Genomic DNA, 17,221 nt, shown 5'->3' with positions numbered 1-17,221 from the left:
GGAATCACATGCTCACTCAAGTCCTGTCTTTGTCACTGACACGTCCCATGGGCACACTGCCCGAAGGACATTCATATAAGTGGAATGAGCTGCTGTCTGCACCACAGCGGCATCACCGTCAGCTATAAAGCCAGGAAAATAAAAACTGCTAAATCTCCAGGTTCAACATTATTTTCTTTGACAATGAACTAGGTCCATAGCAAAAAGGTACAAAGGAAAAATTATCATTGGTGAGAAACAACGTCAGTTTCTGTTAGAAAAATTTTAAGAATTTAAAACACCTATGGGTTAAGCATGACTCCTGTCCTCCCTTGCTCAGGGAGAACCTTTAGTATTTTCATCTAAAGACACCCACCCAGGGCTTGGGTTCAGTCCTAAGCACTCCAAAAACAAACTACCCAGCTGCCCCTGACAGGTTTCATCAGAGACATCTTAATTATTTCCACTGTAAAAGTAAATGAAACCATCTCTCCGAGGCAGGACGGGTGGAGAGAAGAGCTGTATTTGGGAAAGCCTGCTAGGCCGCACTTTACACTGTCCACATCTTGGAAAGCAATCCACGGGCAGTACAGCACAGTAGTCACCCACAGGGTTAATTTGGAAATGCAAATAGCTATCGATCCGGTTTTCAATTCTGTGAACAATGAAGGTCTCATAAGGGGCAAAGCAGTACTCAAAGAGAGAGAAAGAAGCTGGGCATGGTGGGACACACCTTTAATCAGAGGCACAAGTAGGAGCAGGGCTGTGAGTTCGAGGCCAGCCTGGGACTGCAGAGTGAATGCCAGGTCAGCCTGGGTCAGAGTGAAACCCTGCCTGGAAAAACCAAGCCAAAATAAAACAGATTGAGAGAGAGAGAGAGGAAAAAAACAACAAAGGACACAGAAAGGTTTATCTTTCATACAATGGATTGCAGTTAAATTGCATTTTTTTTTCGAGGTAGGGTCTTGCCCTAGCCCAGATTGACCTGGAATTCACAATGTAGTTTCAGGCTGGCCTGGAACTCCTAGTGCTCCTCCTACCTCTGCCTCTCAAGGGCTGGGATTAAAGGTGTGCATCACCATGCCCCACAATTGTACGATCTTCATCATTTTAAATCAGTAAGATATGGGGGGGGAAGCAGAGCATGGTAGCTCAGGCCTTTAACCCCAGCACTCAGGAGGGAAGATGATCGCTGTGAGTTTGAGGACAACCTGGCATACCTCCCGAGTTCCAGGTCAGTCTGGGCTGGTGTGATACCTTAAAAATAAACAAAAAAACAAAAACAAAAACAAAAAACCAGTCGTTGTGGCACAGGTCTTGAATTCCAGCACTTGGGAGGCAAAGGTAATGGGATCACTGTGAGTTCCAGGTCAGCCTGAGGTACAGTAAGATCCTACCTTGAAAAACCGGGGGGAAAAAAAGGTGGAGCTGGAGAGATGGCTTAGTGGTTAAGGCATTTGCTGCGAAGCCAAATGACCCAGGTTTGATTACCAGGACCCACGTTAGCCAGATGCACAAGGGGGCGCATGTGTCTGGAGTTCATTTGCAGTGGCTCCAGGATTCTCTCTCTCTTCTATATCTGCTTGCAAAGAAAAACAAACAAACAAACAAAAAAAAGGCCGTGCAGGTGGCGCAGGCCTTTAATTCCAGCACTTGGGAGGCAGAGGTAGGAAGATCACCGTGAGTTCGAGGCCACCCTAAGACAACATAGTGAATTCCAGGTCAGCCTGGGCAAGTGTGAAACCCTACTTCGGAAAACCAGAAAGTAAATAAATAAAAAAAGATGTGGTTGGGGGCACTAAGTCATTTTGCCCCTTTCTGGGAGGAAGTTGAGGGAAAGTGAGGTTCGGGAATGAAACCGGCTCCCAATAGGCGTCAGGAAGCAACCTAGCCTTTCTTCCTTTGGGTGTTCTTGCCAAAGTCTCCCACTAATTCCATTAGAATTCCCCGCGGTGGTGCCGGCGGAGTTTGCGCAAAAATCCAGAGCCTCAATTCCAGAGACCTGGTTTCACAGGTCACTCGGTAAAAAGCCTGCGACACTGAGCGCGGTGCTTTAACTACTGCTCAGCGCCTCGATTTCACGATTTGGGAAACGGTAACAATATCTGTTTTACAAGGGGGTGGGGTAGGGTTGTGAACAAGAACACGAGCCCGCGAGCGAAGAGCCTTGCTGGGCTGTTAACCGGTATCCCAGAGGTCAGTCATTACGTCCACTGCGGGGCACAGAATCAATCAGCATGCACTGTCCAGGCGAAGGACACTGGCAGTGGGAACTTGACCCCGGAGCTCAATCTCGTCGTCTGGCCGTAGGGCTCCGGTGCCCCCCGCCGCCTGGGGCACGGTCACCCCCGCTCGGGCGCGCCAGCCTGGCCTCCAGGGCCGCGCGGCTCTTCGCCCGCCGGGCGGTGCCGGCGAGGGGGCGTGGCGCGGCGAGTGCTGGGGGCGTGGCCTCGCGCGCGGAGGGCGTGGCCTCGGCCCGCCGGCGTCCCCGGGAGAGGCTGGCGCTCGCAGCTCGCGAGCCGGGAGCTGGCGGAGCAGGGACCCGCGCCCGCGGCGTCCTTCCCCGGAGGACCCGTGGACCCCCCTTCTGCATCCCGGCAGCTCCGGGGAGGTGACGAGGGTGTCCGTGCCGTGAGACCGGAGGACGCAGGGTCTGGAAGGTGAGCCTGACTCTGCGCCCCCTCCCCCTCCACAGCGCAGGGTCCCCCGCCCCCTCCTCCCCACCTCCCCGCGCCCACGCCGCAGTCGCGAACTTCTCGGCAGCCGGGGCTGCCCACCCGCAGGCTGGCGCCGCTGCCACTTCTCCGGGGCGAACCCCGAGGCTGGCCCGCGCCGCCCCTCTTGGCAGTTCCGCAGCAGGTAGAAAACCGCAGGGGATGGGGGCTCGGGCGGAGGGACCCCGCTTTCCTCCTCCCAGCCTCGCCCCTGCGCTCCCAGCATCGAGCCTCCTCGCGCCTCGCGTCCTGCGGAAAGATGTCCCGTGCTTGGAAGCCTGGTCCCTGAGTTGCGTAATAGTCTCCGAAGTTTCTCGAGGAGCCCTAGCGGGGTTCTCCTGTCCTCCCTCTGGGAGCCCTCCCTCCCCCGTGCGTCTGGCCCTGGGAGTTGAGGGGTACCCAGCCCTTGTCACGGAGGTGCAGGGGGCGGCGGGCCGCGTCCGCCACGCACCGGGGAAAGTTGCCGGCACTTGTGAGACTTGCTGCCTGGGGCAGAGGGAGGCGGCGGCGGCGTCTTAAGAAAATGCGACTGGCTACTTTCCCTTGATGCTTTTTTTTTTTTTTGCCTCGAGTGAGTACCCCGAGTCCTGTGAGCACCCAGGTTACATGGAGGAGTCTCGGAGGAGTCATGGAGTACGGATCCCACATTTTCTGTGTGTAACTGTTGCATCCCCGAAGCCCTGAGGGACCTGCGCCCAGCTTGCTGGCTGAGTTCCTCCACCCTCCGAATTGTTATGCAAATCGTCCTAAGACCCTTGGCTTTGGAGGCTGCAGCTGTATCCCGGTCTTCCCAGAACCTGTGTGGGCGGAGGGCCCTGCTGCCGGTGATTCGATTTGCCTGTTCTTTTTTTGCACCGTTTTTTTTTTTTTTTTTTTTTTTTTAATAAGGGTAGGGTGGGATAATTTTAACCCTGCTGGTGCGTAGTGCGGGATAAGACATGCCACCGAGGAACTAGGCAGATTGAAAGCTTTGAGTTCGTGACCGTGAACGGAGACGGAGACGCAGTGTTACCCCGACCGTCGGTGACCGAGGCACCGCCAAGTCCGGCGGAGGTGTCCTGGAGGTGTGGGGGTTTGCACAGGGCTCAGGGCAAGGTCGTGCGGGACGCCAGGTGGGTGGCGGCGGGATACCTAGCTATCTAGGTAGGGTTAGGCTTGTGGGGGGGGTTGAGGCTCCGAAAGGAAACAGACCTGCCTTTCTAGAGTCAAGTTCTTTCCAGATACTTAGGTATAGCCTTGCTTGAGTGTTTACTTCCTCTGTCTAACGTATTTCCTCGGCTTGCCTTTCATCTTTAGTGGTATATTCGGGAAGTAGATTGGCAAGAAGATATTGGAAGTTCTGGATGTTTTAATTTAAACGTGCTGTCGGTTACCAGTGTTAGGAAGTGTGTTTTGAAGATAATATGCAGAGAGGGAATGGATAGAAGGGTAGTTCAACGATCCCCAAGGAGACTGGGAGAAAAGAGGAGTCCTAATTAGAACTCGGGACGCTCGTCTGGATTAAGGTGTTTAAAGAGAGAAGGAACCCAGTACAGGGCTTGGAAGAACTTTGGACGCTGTGAATTAAGTTAGATTGGAGAGTGGGCTCTTGAGGGGCATTTTCATTTGAAATATAACCCAGGATTGGTAAACTGGGGCTGTGGGACTTGGCGGATGTGATTCTGGGAATGCTTTCCATGTCTACCTGCAGAAAGAAAATGATCTGGGGCTGGAAAGATGGATTAGCAGTTACAGCACTTGCCTTCAAAGCCTAAGGACCCAAGGTTCAATTCCCCACTACCCACTTAAGGCACATACACAGAGTGGCACATGCGTCTGGAGTTCATTTGTAGTGGCTGGAGGCCCTGATGCGCCCATTCTCTATCTGCCTTTCTCTGTTCCTCAAATAAATAAATAAAATATTTTAAAGATGACATGATCTGTTACACATTGAATCTAATGTCTTTTTTTTTTTTTGCTATAGAAATTGAATTCTGTAGGGTCTTCTGTCATTTGATTGTTCTTCAATTTTGCAAAAAAGGCTTTGACAAATATCTTTAGTTAGGAGCCAAAGATCACTCAGAGATTGGAATATATAGCAAAATAGTTTTTTTATGTTTTGTTTAGTTTTCTTTCTTTTTTAAACATTTTTATTTTATTTTTAAAATTAACTTATTTTTTTATTGACAACTTCCATGCTTATAAACAATATCCCATGGTAATTCCTTCCCTCCCCTCACCTTCCCCTTTGAAACTCCACTCTCCAGCATATTCCCTTCTCCTCTCAATAGGTCTCTCTTTTATTTTGATGTCATCATCTTTTCCTCCTATTATGATGGTCTTTTGTGGGTAGTGTCAGGCACTTTGAGGTCATGGATGTCCAGGCCATTTTGTATCTGGAGGAGCATGTTGTAAGGAGTCCTACCCTTCCTTTGGCTCTTACATTCTTTCTGCCACTTCTTCTGCAATGGACCCTGAGCCATGGAAGGATATTTCAGTGCTGAGCACTCCTCTGTCTCTTTTTCTCAGTACCATGATGCTTTCTGAGTCATTCCAAGGTCACTGCCATCTGAAAAGAGAAGGTTCTTTAACCAAAATGAGAGTAGCATGAATATAAGGGTATGAGCATTAGGAGAAGTGCTTACTGGGCAGTTTGATGAGCATAGTATATACATTTAGGCAGACACCAGCAGATGTTATACCCCTAGGGCTCATGACTACCCCTGTTGTAGGTTTTTAGTATCAGGGATGTATTCCCTCCCATGGAGCGGGCCTCCAGTCAAATTAGAGGGCAGTTGGTTTCCTCCATAACAGACATGGCACTATTGCACCCATTGGCTCATTTGGCTTGGTTGGCCAAATAGAAGGTTTGCAGTGTCCACTGTTGAGTATCTTCACTGGTGATTTTTCTCTCTCCCATTGAACTTCATGCAGCGTGGCTTTTCCCAGCTTTCTGTCAGCTGGTCTATGTGGAGGAAGTTTTCAGCTCAGTTCCAGCAGGAACTCTCAGTGACCTCGTAGCCCAAGTATGTGGAGTCTTCAGCAATAGGGTCTTACCATCTATTCCTGTGGGAAACCAAGGACCTTAGCAATAGCCTGTCATGCTTTGGGGGTATCAGGTACCTCTTCTGTCCAAGAATTCACTAGAAGGTATCCCATCCTTGACACTGAAAATTTTCTAGTAACAATCAACATTGTCCAAAAAAGTAGGTTTCCATATGATTTATTTATATCCTCTTGGGTTTTGATTAGCCCTCCTCCACCTTTCCTTTACTCATTTTCTTCCCCTGATCTCACTTAGGCCTTTTCACCCCCATTAACCTGTTCTTCTACTTAACATATATACAATACCATTCTAATAAGTCCCCTTCTCCCTTCGGGCGTGGTGGGCGTGGTGGTGCATGCCTTTAATCCCAGCACTAGGAAGGCAGAGGTAGGGGTATCACCATGAGTTCTTTTTTTTTTTTTTTTAATTTTTTATTTATTTATTTGAGAGCCACAGACACAGAGAGAAAGACAGATAGAGGGAGAGAGAGAGAATGGGCGCGCCAGGGCTTCCAGCCTCTGCAAACGAACTCCAGACGCGTGCGCCCCCTTGTGTATCTGGCTAACGTGGGACCTGGGGAACCGAGCCTTGAACCGGGGTCCTTAGGCTTCACAGGCAAGCGCTTAACCGCTAAGCCATCTCTCCGGCCCTCACCATGAGTTCTTGACATCTTGACAATACATAGTGAATTCCAGGTCAGCCTATACTAGAGTGAAACATTACCTTGAAAAAAAAAAATCATCATATTTGCAAGCAGACAGAAATAGAAGAGAAACAAAGAGAATGGGCACACCAGGGCCTCCAGCCACTGTAAATGAACTTTGTGTATCTGGCCTTATGTAGGTACTGGGGAATTGAACCTGGGTTGTTAGGCTTTGCAGACAAGCTCCTTTTGAGGTAGGGTCTCATTCTAGCCCAGGCCTACCTGGAACTTATTCTGTAGTCTCAGGCTGGCCTCAAACTTATAGTGATCCTCTTACTTTTGTCTCCAGAGTGTTGGAATTAAAGGCATGCTCCACCCTATCTGCTAGTCTGTCACTATTGTTGTTCCTAGCTCAGGCTGACCTGGAATTAGTTTCTGTCTGGCCTTGGACACATAGCTACCTCCCGAGTGCTGGGGTTAATGGCAAGTGCCACCACACCTGGCTCTATTTAGTTTTTTGAGGCAGGGTCTCTCTCTAGCCCAGACTGATCTGGAATTCACTGTGTAGTCTCAGGGTGGCCTTGAACTCACAACAGTCATCTTACTCTTGCCTCCCTAGAGGGAGTCTTAAAGGCATGTGCCACCACAACTGGCAATGTTATTTTAAATACAGTTTTCTTCCGCAATACACAGAATATGTATGCATTTTTTTTTTTTTTTTTTTTTTTGGTCACCATAAGTCACCGTTCGTTATGGGGTAATCAGGCTATATATCAGAACTGACTGTCCGTCCTGTTTCCTATTTGGTTTAACTGAATTTTATGAAGAATTGGCTGAGCTAACAGTTCTTTTTTCTCCTCCTCCTCTTCTTCCTTCTTTGGTTTTATGTTTTGGAGTTTTGAGTCTCACATGAGATCCTATTGTCTCAGCCTCAAGAGTGCTGGGATTGTAGATGTGTGCCCCACACATAGCTACCATGCCTAGTTTAATAGGTTTTTGTTGTTCTTGTTTTTGAGGTATTTTTGAGACAGTGTCTCAGTTTGTAGCCCAGGGTGTCCTCAAACTTGTAATGCTCCTGCCTTAGCCTCCCAAGTGCTGGGATTATAGGCAAATTCTAGGATGGCCACTTACCACTTGTTTTCTTCTTTTTTTTTTTTTCCTGGGCCACATTTTCTATCTGTAAGGTTTATCTCTAGTATAATTAATTACATTACAACCTGAGGTGCAAATAAAAACTCTGCTAAACATCACACTTGTATTGAATACTTTTTCCGGTATTAGCATTTGTTCTCTGATTGTATGTTGTGGATAAAGGTCTTCCCAAAGAGATAATACATATGTGAAGATTCTACCCATTATGAATTCTCTAATGTCAAAAAACTTCACGGGCTGGAGGGACGGCTTAGTGTTTAAGGTGCTTGTCTCCAAAGCCTCAGGACCCAGCTTTGATTCCCAAGTACCTATGTAAGCCAGATGCACAAGGTGGGGCATGCGTCTGGAGTGCATTTGCAGCAGCTGGAGGACCTGGCGTGCCCATGCTCTCTATATCTGTAGGATGGCCACTTGCTTTAAGACAGGTTTTCACTATGTAGCCAAGACTGACCTGGAATTCAAGATTGTCTTGCCTCAGCCCCTGAAGTGATGAGATAACTGGTGTGCATTACCACCTTACCAGTTTAGAATTCAACTTTTGAAAAGACACATTTTAAGTTTTGTTGTTGTTATTGTTATTGAAGTTGAATTCTACTCTAGCCCAGGACTGACCTAGAACTCTCTGTAGCCTAGGTTGGCTTCAAACTCACAGAGATCCTCCTACCTCTGCTTCCCAAGTGCTTGGATTAAAGGCATGTGCCATTGTGCTGGGCATGTTTTCATTATTTTATTTTATTTTTATTTTTTTGATTTTTCGAGGTAGGGTCTCACTCTGGTCCAGGCTGACCTGGAATTAACTCTGTAGTCTCAGGGTGGCCTTGAACTCATGGTGATCCTCCTACCTCTGCCTCCCGAGTGCTGGGATTAAAGGCGTGAGCCACCACGCCCAGCTGTTTTCATATTAAACAAATAGATGGATGAGTTTTATGCTCAGTTCTGTCATCATATTTGCATAATCCCTTATGAAGTGGTTGAATGTTAAAATCCCAAATCCTGAAATGGCCTTCCACTTTTACTTTTTCAAGCATGGAGCTAATTTACATACAAATATTCTGCTGGGACCGTATGTCTGTAAGATGTCCCTCAAGGCAAGGCAGTAGAGCTGGGCTTACTACTACAGCCCCTACATTGAAAGCTCTCCTCTGACTGGGTTCCTTTGCTGTCTTAGATACTCTGTTGATAGGAAGAGCCTAACGTTTGGTATGAGAGGTTGTAGAATTCAGTATTCAGGAGATTGAGAAACTATGTAGGAGAGAGTATAAGTGAAGAAATTGCATAGCTATTTTGTGAATGAATTGTGTTTTCCTCATTAAATTATAAATTCAGCAATGCTTTCTCTTCCCAAGTGATATTTAACAGTGGCTCTGTGTTAATGTTTTATTATACACAACAAGAGGTTATTTCATATTGGTGACTTGAAACCCAGAGCTTTTTTCTTTTTCTCTTGGAAGCAGGGTCTCAATTTAGGTCAGACTGACCTGGAGCTCACAGACATAGATCCTTCTCCCTCAGCTTTGTCAGTTGTAGAAACTAAAGGCTTGTGCCACCACACCTGGCTTGAATCTCAGATTTTATTTTATATATTTTTATTTATTTATTTGAGGAGGGGAGAGGGAGGGAATGGGCCCACCAGGACCTGTAGCCACTGCAAAGGAACTCCAGATACATGCTCCACCATATGCATCTGGTTTATGTGGGTACTGGGGAATTGAACCTGGGTGTTTAGACTTCACAGGCACACACTTAACCTATAAGCCATCTCTCCAGTCCAGATTTATTTATTTATTTTTGTTTTGTTTTTCCAAGGCAGGGTCTCATGATAGCCCACGCTGTCCTGGAATTCACTATGTAGTCTCAGACTGGCCTTGAACTCACAGTGATCATCCTACTTCTGTCTCCTGAGTGCTGGGATTAAAGGCATGCACCACCATGCCTGGCTTATTTTTTTTAATTTAAAAATATATTTATTTGTAATCAGAGAGAGATGGAGAGGGAGAAAAACATGGTAAAAATGAGCATGCCAGGGACTTTTGCCATTGCAAGTGACCTCCAGATGTATATGCCACTCTGTGTGTCTGGCTTTACATGGATACTAAGGAACCAAACCAAGGCTGTCAGGCTTTGCAAGCAAATGCCTTTAACCAATGAACAGTCTCCTCAGCCCTCAGATTTTATTTAAGTTGATTATGCATACATAAGTGCCACCTCATTTATGAACATTTTATGATATTATGGAAATATTTTTTATTTTTTGTAGGTACTAACTCATTGCATAGTTGAGGGTGACCTTGAACTCCTGATCCTCCTGCCTGGATCTCAAATGCTGGGATTGCAGGAGTGTGGCCGCACAGTACTGGGGATTGAACCCAAGACTTCTTGTATGCTAGGCAAGGCCCCAGCCACTGATCACTTCACACAGCACCATATTCTTGCAGGCTTGACACCATGAGGTGGGTGCTAAGGGCATCAGAGTTGCTAATAAGAGTTTCTTAGGACAGATCTCCTTTTGTACTATTCTCCAGGGGGAAAAAAGTCAGCTGATTTTCTTAAATTATCTGGCCCATTTTAAGCATGACTAAGGGCTTCTTGTTGGAGTGACTTTTTCCTATTGAAAGATTATTGTAGCCAGTGGAGCCTGAAGGTGTTACACCACTCCTGTTCATGTCTGGTAGTTCATTTAGTATTGAGCATCTTCTCTGTGCCTGATAGTGATCTGAGCATAGGAGACACCTGTGAGCAAGGAAAGGGGCAAGGAGGGGCCTTTGATGAGGAGTGCACATTCCCAGAGGCCATTCCTACTTAGTGTTTAACCCCAGGCTTTCTCATTGCCTGCCATTTACACCTAATTGTCACTGAAGTGGGAGTTTACTTTCCATTTTAAGATCAGGAAATCGAGTAGAACTTAAGTGACTTGACTCTGTGACTCAAAGCCTGGTGCCCTTTCTACTATGGTACGCTGCTGGCTCTGTTGATATGTGGTTTCCTGTTTTTCAAGAATTACAGCTTGACTCTAAAATATAAATAATGTTTCTCCTTGACCAAGTAAGTTTTTCTGATCATTGTGGGAATGAAAAAGCATTTTCATTTAGCATTCTGAAGGACATATATTTGGGTCTAAAAAGGAAAATATTGTATGGCCCTGTTTAACAGATACATTGTTTAGTTGCACTAAAGATCCTTATCTCAGCTAGGCACGGTAATGCAGGCTTGTAATTTAGCTTCTGAGCTAGAAACTATTTGGTCTATAGCATGAGTTCAAGGCCAGCCTGGGCAACTTATTGAGACTTTTTTTTTTTGGTTTTTCGAGGTAGGGTCTTACTCTAGCCCAGGCTGACCTGGAATTCACTATGGAGTCTCAGGGTGGCCTCGAACTCACGGCAATCCTCCTACCTCTGCCTCCCGAGTGCTGGGATTAAAGGCGTGCGCCACCACGCCTGGCAAGACTCTATTTTTAAAAGCAAAAACTGGTGGCTAGTTATACAGTTTTGTGGTAAAGCACTTGCTGTAGTGTGAATGAGACCTTAGGTTTAATTCTCACTCTATCTAGCCCAGGCTGACCTAGAATTCACTATGTAGTCTCAGGGTGGCCTTGAACTCACTGCGATCCTGCAATCCTCCTACCTCTACCTCCCAAGTGCTGGGATTAAAGGCACGTGCCACCACGCCCGGCTATTTATTTTTTGCGGCAAGGCCACACCGTAGCCCAGAGTGACCTGGAACTCACTCTGTAGCCCAGACTGGCCTTGAATTCATAGAGATTCTTCTACCTCACCCTCGCATGTACTGGGACTAAATGTGTGCACCAGAATGCCTGGCAATTCCCATAGAAATGAAACATGAGACCTTAAAACCTGGCTCCTTTAGTTCAGGAAAACTATTTTTTAGTGTTTAAAAAAACAGTTTGTACACTGTTTTTAGTATATTTGCTGGGGGGGCAAGGTTGGAGAGATGGCTCAGTAGTGGTTAGACTACATCCTTGTGAAATAAAGATTTTTCCCCATACCATTTCCTTAAGGCTTACAATTGGATTGAATAGGTACAATACTGCTCAGACTTGCAGTATACATCTGAAACTTACTCCCTAATGCCCCAGTTTCTGACACAGTAGGTGGGGAGGGGCGCCCAAGAATTTGCATCTGTGCTCTGTTGCTGTTCCAGGAACCACACAGGTCCATGGCTATCAGCCCTTTAAAAAATTTCTTTCTTTTCTTTTTTTTTTCTTTTTTTTTTTTTAAGGTAGGACCTCACTTTAGCCCAGGCTGACCTGGAATTCGCTGTGTAGTCTCTGGGTGGCCTTGATCTCATCATGGTGATCCTCCTACCTCTGCCTCTCAAGTGCTGGGATTAAAGGAGTGTGCCGCTACAACTGGCTCCCTTTTTTCATTTTTATTTTGAAATATTTTATTTATTTGCAAGCAGAGAGAAAGACAGAGCGACACATGTGCCACTTTGTGCATCTGGCTGTACACATGGCAGACTTTGGTAACAAGTTCCTTTAGCTGCTGAGCCATTTCCCCTGGCCAGCTGTCGGCTCTTTATTAACTTCTTCTCAAAGAATAGGAAGTGAGGTTTTCTCCTGCTTTCTAGCTAACAAATGAATTTGCCATGGTCTTTAGGATGCTAGGTCAGAACAGAATGACTTGTTAATTATGATTGTGGTAGACAGAATTTTTTTCCCCCTAGGTAGGGTCACAGTCTAGCCCAGGCTAACCTGTAATTCACTCTGTAGTCCCAGGCAGGCCTCGAATTCAAAGCTATCCTCCTCCTCCTGCCTTCAGAAGTGCTGAATTTAAGTGTGTGCATGACCATGCCAGAGTGTTGTTTTTTTTTTTTTTTCAAGGCATGGTATCTAGCCCAGGTTGACCTGAAATTCACTATATAGTCTCAGGATGGCCTTGAATTCAGTTATCCTCCTACTCTGCTTTCCAAGTGCTGGGATTAAAGCCACTTTCACACCCAGCTAGCTAGAATATTTATTTATTTTTAAAGGAAGGAAGGAAAGTGACCGGCACCAGGCAGGTTTTTTGTGAGAGCAACAGACAGAGAGAGAGAGACAGATAGAGAGACAATGGGCACACCAAGGCCTCCAGCCACTTCAAACGAATTCCAGATGCATGCGCCCCCTTGTGCATCTGGCTAACGTGGGTCCTGGGGAACCGAGCCTCGAACCAGGGTCCTTAGGCTTCACAGGCAAGCGCTTAACCGCTAAGCCATCTCTCCAGCCCTATTTATTTATTTTTGTTATTTAAAAAATATTTATTTATTTGAGAGAGAGAGGATGGGAGAGAAAGAGAAGAGGCCAATAGAGAGAGAATGGGTACACCAGGGGTTCTAGCCACTGCAAATGAACTCCAAATGCATGTGCCACTTTGTGCATCTGGTTTATGTGGGTACTAGGGAAATGAACATGGGTCCTTAAGCTTCACAGGCAAGCACCTTAACCGCTAAGCCATCTCTCCAGCCCTAAGCCTTTTTTAAAATACTATTTAAATATTTAAAAAGTATAGCCGGGCTTTCTGGCACACGCCTTTAATCCCAGCACTCGGGAGGCAGAGGTAGGAGGATCACCATGAGTTCAAGTCCACCCTGAGATTCCATAGTGAATTCCAGGTCAGCCTGGGCTTGAGTGAGACCCTACCTAGAACCTCCCCCCCCCAAAATATTTAAAATAAACATTTGCTGAGTGTGGTGGCATATGTCTTTAATCCCAGCACTTGCTCCCCTGAGACTACATAGTGACTTCCAAGTCAGCCTGAGCTACAGTGAGACCCTACCTTGAAAGACACACACACACACACACACACACACACACACACACACACACACACACACAGACAAAGGAAAAGAAAAAGAAAAAGAATAAAAATTATTTATTTGGGCTGGAGAGATGGCTTAGTGGTTAAATGCTTGCCTGTGAAGTCTAGGGACCCCAGTTCGAGGCTCGATTCCCCAGGACCCATGTTGGTCAGATGCACAAGGGGGTGCATGCATCTGGAGTTTGTTTGCAATGGCTGGAAGCCCTGGCACGTCCATTCTCCCCCACCCCTCTCTCTGTCAAATCAATAAATAAATTTGAATAAAAAATAATAAAATTTTATTTATTTGAGGCAGAGAGAAAGAGGCAAACCAAGACAGAAAGGGAGAATGTGAGCATGCTAGGGCCTTCTGCCATTGCAAAGGAACTCTATGCACTTTCCACTTCTCCATTTTGTGCATCTGCCTTTACATGGGAATTTAGGAATTGAACCTGAGTCGTTAGGCTTTGCAAGCAAGCACTTTTTACTGCTAAGCCTTCTCTCCAGTCTGCAAATGTGCACAGGACTGACTTTCCTTTGTTTTGTTGTTGTTTTGAGGTTAGGGTCTCACTGTCACCCAGGATGACCTGGAACTCAGTCTTTAGTCCCAGGCTAGCCTTGAACCTCTGCCTTCTGAGTGGAATTAAAGTCACCACACCCTGCCCTTCCTGCACTTTTGCATCTCTTTTCCCCCTTTTCAAATAAAGGAAACAATAAGTAGTCCCTTCCTCATTCCGTATTTGAGTAGAGTAGGGGGCTAAAATTTGAGCGCTTGGAGAACATCTTACATGTTACATACCTGGAAGGAAAAGGCTGTGTTGACTCTTTTTTTCTTTAAGAAATAAGATGTTTGTTTAGAATTTTTGTTTGCTTGGTTTTTCAAGGTAGGGTCTTACTCTAGCCCAGGCTGACCTGGAACTCGCTCTGTATTCTTGAACACTATGGCCTCGAATTCACAATGATCTTCCCACCACTGCCCATTGCTGGGATTAAAGGTGTGCATTACCATGCCTGGCTCATTCAGGTTTTTTGATAGTTTAGATTTGTGGGAAGAATTTTCCTTAACTGACAAAAGGAAGCAAATAAGGATCACATAGCCTACATCTTCCTCATTTCTCATTTTGTATTTTTTTAAAATTTATTTACTTATTTATTTGAGAGGGAGACAGAAAGAGACAGAGAGAATGGGCACACCAGGTCCTTCAGCCACTGCAAGTGAACTCCAGATGGATGTGCCATGTGCATCTGGCTTACGTGGGTCCTGGGGAATCGAACCTGGGCCCTTTGGTGCCACGGGCAAATACCTTAACCACTAAGCCATCTCTCTATCCCTTGTTTTGTATTTTTTTTAAAAAAATATTTATTTAATTTATTTATTTGGTGTGGGGGAGAGAAAGAATGGGTGTACTAGGGCTGCCAGCAACTGTAAACAAACTCCAGATGCATGTGCCACCTTGTGCATCTGGCTTACCTGGGTACTGGGGAATCAAACCTGGGTTCTTTGGCTTTGCTGGCAAGCTCCATAACCACTAAGCAATCTCTCCAGCCTTTGCTTTCTATTTCACTTGTAATATTTATTTGCAAGGAGAGAGGGGGAGGAGGGCAAAGGGACAGAAAGAAAGGGAAAGTGTATGTGTGAGAGAGTGTGAATGAAGATTCGAGCAAGCACACTTAGCAGCTGAGCTTCCCCGGCTCCTTTTCATTTTTGTGCCTTAGTATGAGTGTGATGTTTGATTATGGCAGCTGCGTTTTCATGCCTTCAGATGACAAGCTTGAAGGCAGCATGGCAGAGCAGGAAGTCAGAGTATTTGGTGTCAGCATAGCGTAGCAGAAAGAATACCAGCAGGGTCTGGATCAGTGTGTGAGTGCTTGTCCCTCGAGTTAGATCCTCAGCTCCCACATAAAACGGCAGGTGTGGCAGAACACAGCAGTAGTCCCTGTGCTAAGGAGGCAGACAGGAGGAACCCTAGGTCTGGCTGGCTGGCTGTTGGTGAACTACAGGTGCATTGAGAGACCCTGTCTCCAAAAATAAAGTATAAACTGGGTGTGGTGACTCACATCTTTAATTCCAGCCCTTGGGAGGCTGAGACAGGAGGATCACCATGAGTTCCAGGTCAGCCTGCACTAAAGGGAGATCCTGCTTAAAAAAAGAAAAAAGGCTGGGGCAATGGCTCAGTGGTTAAAGGCATTTGCATGCAAAAGTCTACTGGCCTGGGTTTAGCCCAGGTTCAAACCCCCTAGTACCCACATAAACCCAAACGCACAAAATGGAGCATGCATTTGGAGTACATTTGCCGTGACAAGAGGTCCTGGTCTGCCTGTTCATTCTTTCTGTCTTCTCACAAATAAGTAAATTGTATATATGATTTCAAGGTACGGTCTCGGTCTCTAGCCCAGGCTGACCTGCAATTCACTATGTAATCTCAGGGTGGCCTTGAACTCATAGCAGTTCACCTACCTCTGCCTCCCTAGTGCTGGGATTAGAGGCATGTGCCACCACACCTAGCTAAAAATATTTTTTCCCTTTTAAAAATTGTATTATTTATTTATTTATTAGAGAAAGAAAGATTGAGAGAGAATGGGTGCATCAGGACCTCTAGCCACTGCAAATGAACTCCAGACCCATGTGCCACCATGTGCATCTGGCTTATGTTGGACCTGGAGAATCGAACCTAGGTCCTTAGGCTTCAAAGGCATGTGCCTTAACTGCTAAGCCATCACTCCAGTCCTAAAATATTAAAAATTAAGGATGTCGACCTCTGGCCTCCACATGCATGTGTATGTGTATATGTGACTCCATACACATATATACATATGGATATACAATACACACACACAGGTGCCAGAGCTACGCTCTTCTGGATTTGCTGTAGGAGAAGTATAAACCTATGTAAACAATTGTTCATCTGCAACCACACACATTATTAAGTCATGTAACAAGTCCACTAGAATAGAGCTGGGGTTGTTGGAGAGAGTGGCCGCGAGCACATGGCAGTGCTACCTTAACTTCAGGAATCTGGGATGACCTTCCTGAAAATGAATACCTGAACTGAAAACCAGGTGGTGATGCAGAGCTATCCAGATAAGAGGTGGGTACTTGTGTTTGGTGTGAGGGATTACCAGAACCCCAATAAACAGGCTTTGAAGTGGAAAAGAGATGGTTGGGGAAACTTTTTTCTATTTTGGATTTCTTTCTTTCTTTGAGGTAGGTTTTCACTCTAGTTCAGGGTAGCCCCGAACTTGTGGTGATCCTCATTTGCTTCCCAAGTGCTGGGATTAAAGGCATGTACCACCACACCCCACCCATTTTGGATTTCTTAGCTTGTGAGGCTCATGTGGTAATGGAGAGCTGGAGGAACTATAAGTGGTCAATAAGTGTGGTCAAGTCACTTTCGGGTCTGGGAGGTTCTGATCTGCTTGGGGTAGAGTTCTGGAGAATTCCACTAAACCCATGTGACTCATGACTCACTGTATCAGGTGGTTTGTCGGTTGCCAAGAGGTGCTTGTTCCTGGAAGGCGTGTGGCATGATGGGGAAGCAGAGATGGCCAGGAGGTGACCAGACCAAGCCCTTGGACTTCAGGAACCCCTTCCTCCAGGGGGTGACCAGACCAAGCCCTGGGACTTCGGGAACCCCTTCCTCATTTGGCTTTGGAAACTAGGTCATGGTCATGGGATTCATGACTTGTCTGGTTCACTTTGTCCAGTTGAAAACTGCTCTGATATGTGGAATCCTCTGGGCTTGACCAAAGCAAACCAAACCAGACCAAAATAACAGCAAACAAACTCAAGAAGCCAGGCTTGGGGTCACATGCCTATAATACCAGCACTTGGGAGGCAGAGGTAGGAGGATCTCTGTCAGTTCAAGACCACCCTGAGACTACATAGGGAATTCCAGGTCAGCCTGGGCTAGAA

At 46.3% G+C, this 17,221-nt stretch overlaps 1 protein-coding gene across 1 annotated transcript in view; it reads left to right on the top strand.

Annotated features, from left to right (window-relative positions):
- The first annotated feature begins 2,527 nt into the window (after window positions 1-2,527).
- Window positions 2,528-17,221, top strand: part of Aff1 (AF4/FMR2 family member 1) — a 214,019-nt gene continuing 199,325 nt past the window's right edge. Inside the window, exon 1 of the mRNA XM_045143706.1 lies at window positions 2,528-2,639. The gene's annotated coding sequence lies outside the window, so the exon portion shown is untranslated. The remainder of the gene's footprint in view (window positions 2,640-17,221) is intronic.

This window comes from Jaculus jaculus, chromosome 2, assembly GCF_020740685.1.
Source record: "Jaculus jaculus isolate mJacJac1 chromosome 2, mJacJac1.mat.Y.cur, whole genome shotgun sequence".
Lineage (NCBI taxonomy): Eukaryota > Metazoa > Chordata > Mammalia > Rodentia > Dipodidae > Jaculus > Jaculus jaculus.
Note: the sequence above shows the minus strand (reverse complement) of the source record. Positions and strands in the feature narration are given on the sequence as shown.